The 6,261-nt window shown below is 44.1% G+C and overlaps 1 protein-coding gene across 1 annotated transcript in view; it reads left to right on the forward strand.

The window, feature by feature from the left end:
* The window catches only part of PDGFA (platelet derived growth factor subunit A), a gene marked incomplete at its 5' end in the record, with an annotated part of 92,279 nt that extends 86,261 nt beyond the window's left edge, over window positions 1-6,018 (forward strand). Inside the window, one exon of the mRNA XM_082490755.1 lies at window positions 5,640-6,018. The remainder of the gene's footprint in view (window positions 1-5,639) is intronic.
* Between the last annotated feature and the right edge of the window lie 243 nt (window positions 6,019-6,261).

A 6,261-nucleotide genomic window follows, 5' to 3' on the forward strand; every position in this document is an offset into this window, starting at 1 on the left:
GCATTTAGTAACTTAATCCCTCCTATGCTCAGCCCTCAAAGACGATGTGCTGGTGGTTACATGATACAGAATAATGAACCAACACAGAGGTACGCTTGTGTTGTTCTCCGGTTTGAGTGAGAACTGAGATTTAGACTGCTTGGGATTTATTCCTGGGCTTGCTACTGATTTAAATGACTTGTCTGAGGCCATGGAATAATTTCAACCTTTTTATGTCTTGCACTGTAAAATGGAGAAAATACATAAAACCCTCTCAGCTGTGCACCCTCGTGTATTGCTGCATGGGAGTGCCATCGTTAGTAGACTAACATAGTAATCTAATGCAACAGTCTAGTGTAAAAAATAATGATAATTAGCAGTAACGCAGGATATCAAATAATCATCTCCAGGTGACAAATACAGGAAATCTGAGAAGTACCGAGAGGGGAGTGGGACTTCTTCAGTTGCTACTTAGGACTAAATTACCTAATAAACCCAGGATGTGATTGTATGATACTGAGTCATAGATTCAACGTGAGACGCTGTGCTATATTAGAGGATGAAGTAAAAAGGTATTTTGAGTCTTTCTGGCTAGAAGTAAGTCTCTTATCTAAAAAACCACTTACATTCTGGTTTCAGATAGCTGCATTTTTCTAGCCTAATCCTTGATTATTGCAGAGGGGGTATTTGTTTAGCGTGGGTCTCTTCCCAAAGCATCACCATTTAAATTCTCCAGCTTGCAGCAACACACTTTCTATTTTGGCAAGATGAATCTCCTGGTGTCTGCATACCTCTCCTGTTCCTTCCTTCCTGTAATTAGGGCTAAATCTGCTCCAGGACCTGTTCTTTTGTAGAAGGCACCATTTTTAGAGCAATACATCATTGGCAAGTCATGACACTAACAGATCCTCGGAGAGGGCTGCCTCTCCAAAGAGATACACTATCACCTTGATCACTGCTAGACACCGGTCAGTAAAGAGCTCCATCAGTTGGCGAAGAAGCAGGAATAAACTCATCTGAGCTGTAAGGATGCAGGTGGAACCTGCTTGTCAATTAAATAACCTCAACAGGGGACCTCTGGTTTACCTTTTCCTATTTCCAGTGGGCATTCCTAGTAACACTATTTTGATTTTAGGGTTCCAGTTGAGCTGGATGGATAAATAATGTTCGGTGTCCTGTCCCCCCCCCCCCAAAAAAATATTTACTTGCATCTGAAAATGAGTCGCATCTATTTTTGCACTTCCTCTGCCTTTGCTTTCCGTAAACGTTGGTGCGATAGTTTGGCATTGACACAAGTGTTTGCAGAACGCAAACATCAGAAGGAGCTGTGCCTGCGACTCCTTTCATGGGACTGAGGAATCACTTACATTTACATGGCATGGCTCTTTTTCTCAGTCCGAGGACTTGCCCACAAAGCAGTGTGTGAAGTGGTTACTGATCCCAGCCCAGCTGAGCTGCAGGTGAGAAGCCAATGGGTTCCGAAACTGCTGCTTCACAGGTGAGTCTGGTCCCCAAAGTCTGTCTTTATTGAAGATGAAGATCAGCTGATTGAGATGCTGAGAACAAACCACAGGACAAAACTGACCCCTTCACCAGCACAGTGTAGAACATTCCCCAGCAACCAGAAGGCGTTACAAACACTCCAAACAGAACTGAAGGAACTCAAATAAACAGATGTGAAAAGAGCCCCAGGACTGCTCATCAGGTAATAACATTGTTTTGGTGATTTTCTGTTGTTGTTGTGGGGGCAATTCGGAATAGCTAAATGCATGTCTTCCAAGGCGCTTGCTTAAGGAGCTCGCTCTGAGTGACAAAATCAGATGCCCGAGGCCAGAGACTCTGAATGCTGCCAACCTGTTGGCAAACTTGGCCGTATCTTTAGTTACCCGGTACCCTCTTGAGGAAGTGGATGCTGGAAAGTGAAACTGTTCTCCACGTTATGATGATATTTCCCCTCCTTACCGGTACTCGGAAGGAAACTTGATGGATTAACACGTTGGTGGTACTGTCAGGATGACTCACAGACTTTGAATTTTCAGTGTTTCAAATGTGAGCATAGAATGAGAGCTCTTGGCTTGAAACTTTCATGTTATTCTGGCTTTTTTAAAAAAAAACAAAAAAAAGAGAAAAAAAAAAAAAAAGAGGGTAAAAAAGCAAACCAAATCAGACTTAATCCAAGATTAGCATCTGACTTTTGTGCTTCCTCAGACACCAGCAGCAGTTCCCCAGCTTGCCTGGAAGCTGAACTCCAAGACCTAAGCAGAGTCTTTCCGGGTGGGAGTGCTGCTGCGGGCTCCTCCTAGCGCGACCCGCTGGCTGAGGGAGGGCACGGGGTGGCCCGGTACGCACTCCTGCGCAACGGGAATTTTTTGCCAGGACGTATACAAGTTTTGGTAATCTGTGAAACTTACAGCCCCAGATCTGTTTGGTATTATACAAAAGAAATACACTAACTTTGCTAGCTTTGTGCGCGTGTAAAGGAAATTTAAGACACAGGCGCAAAAATGCGTGCCCCTTGTCCCCTGCCATCCCAGACAGGGTGCCAGTGAGGCTATGTCTCACATACCCTAAAAACAGATAATATAAAATTCACCATCCAGTTTGAAATTTTGAAATTTTTTTTTTTTTTTTTTTTTGCTTGGCAATATCCTTTGGATATCCTTGGCAATAAGGGAGAGGAGATGGGGCTGAGGTGCACTTCCCCAGTCCATTCCTCTGAGGAGCTGCACTGGTACCACTGGGAACTGGAACCACTGGTACCAGCTGTAGCCGTCTGAACGATGCCCTGACTTGGCCCAACAGAGGTGGCTACCTCAATTCCCTGCCTTTAGGGGATCCGTAAATTGTTGCCAGCTAAAATAAGCTAAATAAGACGATATGGTTGCATCCCCTCTGGTCCTGCCATGTGCTTTGCTGCTCCACCAGCTGTGCTGTCCATCCTTCCGTCCGTCCTTCCTTCCATCCATCCATCCATCGCAGCAGTGGAAGCTGAGTTGCCCCCAGTGGAAACACCACACGTGTGTTGTTCCCAGCTGAGCTCAGGGCACCTTCGGAAGCAACACCCGGAGACGGGATTTCCTTCATGTCAGCCCACGGAGGGGCTCTCCACCGGCTCACTGCACTGGGCTCAGAAATAGCAGGTTCAGAATAGAAACCTTCGTGCCGTTTCTGTCCTGGAGAACAATGTCTCGCACTTTTTTACTCCCCCTCAGTATGAAAAAAAAAACCCCTTTTTGCTTCCAACTTGGCAGGGTTAAGCTGGAAGGGCTCAGCTCAGTGCTCAGAGCACCTGCCTGGATGCTTTAAAAGGAGAGGGGTTAATCACTGGGACTGTTATTTACTCTGTTCTCAGCAGGGCTTTCTGGGCTTCGTCTGAGGAGACGGAAACTTAAAATGGAAAGAGATTCAAGAAAAAAACCTCTCTTCCCAGCCTGTTTTTTTTTGTTTGTTTTTTTTTTGTTTGTTTGTTTGTTTGTTTTTGGTTTTGTTTTTTTTTTTTTAAATATATTTTCATGTGGCAGTTATTAAAACAGGGACAGAACCATGAATGAATCTGCCAGGAAGGAAAAGCAATATTATTGAAGATCCCTCACGCTACTGGAGTGCCCATAGGTTTTTAGAGTGTTTGCCTATTTTCGGTTATTATTTATAGAATGCCTAAACACCTGCCAAGTCCATCTCAGGAAGAGCGAGACCCTTCTGTGTATAACTAGGTGTCGGCACTCTACGAATCCAGTAGCCAGATCTCTGTGGGTCGGCAGCTGCTGGTGGTCCCCGTCCCAACTCCGTTCCTCTTGGCTTGCGGGGAGCCCTCGGGGAACCCATCAGCTGTGGGACCCCGACCCGTCAGCCCTTCTGTTCCTCGCACCCATCGCTCACGCAGCCCCGCTGCTCCGCAAGCTGGCAGCGCTCTGATTTTGGGAAATGAGCCGCTGGATTTTATCCGCTTACCATCTGTAACGGCCTCATCCAAAGAGCATCGCTTCAGCTGAAGGCCGACCGGGGTGCTGGGTTAAGCCACGCGCTCTCTAAGTATTGGGTCGGCAGCTTGATAATTTCAGAGGTAATTTTCAGAGCTTCAGATAATTTTCAGAGCTTCATTTCTGAAGTTATTCTGAAAATCCAGGTCTTGCTATCCCACGTGGGAATGCTTTCAGTGGGCCAGGTTGTTTCGTCAACAGGGATGGTGACTACCACCCCGTGAACTCAGAAACAGAGGAAACCATGCTCTAATAAAAAGCAATCAGGAACATCGGAGAAGGGCATTTTGGTTCACTCCCCCCCCCCCCCCCCCCCCCAACAGTAAGAGAGGTGAGATTCATATGGTCGGTTTATTTTAGAGAGAAAATCCCCAATCTTCTTCTCTAAAGTGTGTTGAGCTTTTGAAAGTTTTCCCCTTCCCCCTCCTCCCTGTCCATCTCGACAGTAAGTACAATTGTTAGACAAGGCAGGTCTTTGTGCTCCAAATTTAATACGTAGCTTTTGACCCATGGGGTGATAAGCTGGAAAATAAATGGCTGGATTTTCCCCAGTGTTGAAGAACGCCTTTCAGATTGACTTGGGAACTTGCCTATTCTCGTCTGCCCACCTGGCTTCCACTTTGATATCCCTAGCATTATCATAACTTTTATTGTCTTTTCATGTCAGTCAAACCTTCTTCGCTAAATTGCTTTCATTTATACATCCTCTCCCGCTCTTCGGTCTCATCGTCATCTAAGATTTAAGGTGAAAAAGTTTCTTCTATTTGACAGGGTGGAGGTGGAAATTACTATGTGAACAGTAAACTACAGGTTACATAAATAATATGTCATTGTATATCGCCCAGTGGAGCCTTAAATCAATTCATTAGTTTGTATAAAGCTTTTGTATGCTTTTTAACTGCATCGTATCCAAGTTGATTGCACGTTTGTTCTAAGTTCATTTTTTTTTTTCTTTATGTCGTCAACTTTCAGGATCCTTATAGAGTTATGCTGAGTGTGTTTCTAAAGATTGTTTTTCTTTCTTTAGAGGCTGGGTTGGTGTTTTTTCCTCCACTTCTTGACACATCCCTAGCCCGAGGCAAAAGTGTGCATTTTCTGCACGGAAGGTAGACACAGGGATATTCTTCACCGTGCAGGGAGTGAAAGGCAAGCTGAGATACGCTGGATTAATGAAAGAGGTACTGAAAAGCAGCTGGTTGATTCATAGCGAGCCATTCGCTTGCTTTCATGCCGCTCCAGAGCAAAAAAAAAAAAAAAAATCTATAGACTGAACTGTACTATACCGATAATTTCACCTGATGCCAAGAAGCCTCCTTCCCGTTTCATGGGCTAAATCTTCTTTTACAGGCGTGCCAGGGAAGACTCCTTTTTGGTTGAAATTCAGGAGATTAAGGCAACCCAGAAGAACCTTGTTTTGGAAGAGGGTACACTTAGTGGAATAATATAATTTTTTTTTTTTTTTTTTACAGTCTTTAGCAAAAAACCTAAGAAGTTACTAGTTTGGGGAAATAAAGACAAGAAAAGCAACATTTTATTGCATGGTCAGTAACTGCCCATGCTAAACTGCTGGCCTGGCCTGACTGCAAAGTAAAAGGAGACATTGCTTTGATACAACGATTGATTTTGTTATTCCAGCTGGGATTTTTCACTTTCTTTTTTTTTTTTTTTTTTTTTTTTTAGGTCTCTCCTGCTCAGTAAATCAAAAACTGCACGAAGGTCCTTTACAATGGTGACTCGATGTACAACAATATTAGCCAAGACAGTATTCAAACGGTAACGAAACAGTCATCGACAGTACTGCTCCTTGCTTCAATCCCTGCAAGAAATCAAACCCTTTCAAACGGAGCCAGATTTTAATGAAGGGTGGCTGTTTAAAACTGACTTGCCAAAAGCCTTGGCTGTGCCTGGACTTTTATTTTAAGTATTAAATATTAATATAGGTCAAATAACTGAACCCCCTGAGCAGCTGAAATCTGCACAATGAAAACAAACACACCGTATAACACGAGCCAATGCGACCCACAATGTTACTGGATAAGTGTGCAAATATAGACCCCGATTTCCCCGAACAAGTTTTCTTATTAACGTTCTGGGAGAACCAGAAGGAAAACATAAAAATTAAATAATAGTCACAGCACTGCAACTTTTAAGAGCTGATCCGAAGCTCATTGACTGAAGGGAACTCTGCAGCGCTGCAGAGCCCAAAACACGCACAGTGAAATCACAAAGTGGTGCCACATAGACAAGGCGATGTCAGGTTTGCTGACAGTTCTGTCCTTAAGGGCTTAGCTACAAGGACTGA

The sequence above is a fragment of the Vanellus vanellus genome (genome assembly GCF_965231255.1).
Source record: "Vanellus vanellus genome assembly, chromosome: 14".
Taxonomy (NCBI): Eukaryota; Metazoa; Chordata; class Aves; order Charadriiformes; family Charadriidae; genus Vanellus; species Vanellus vanellus.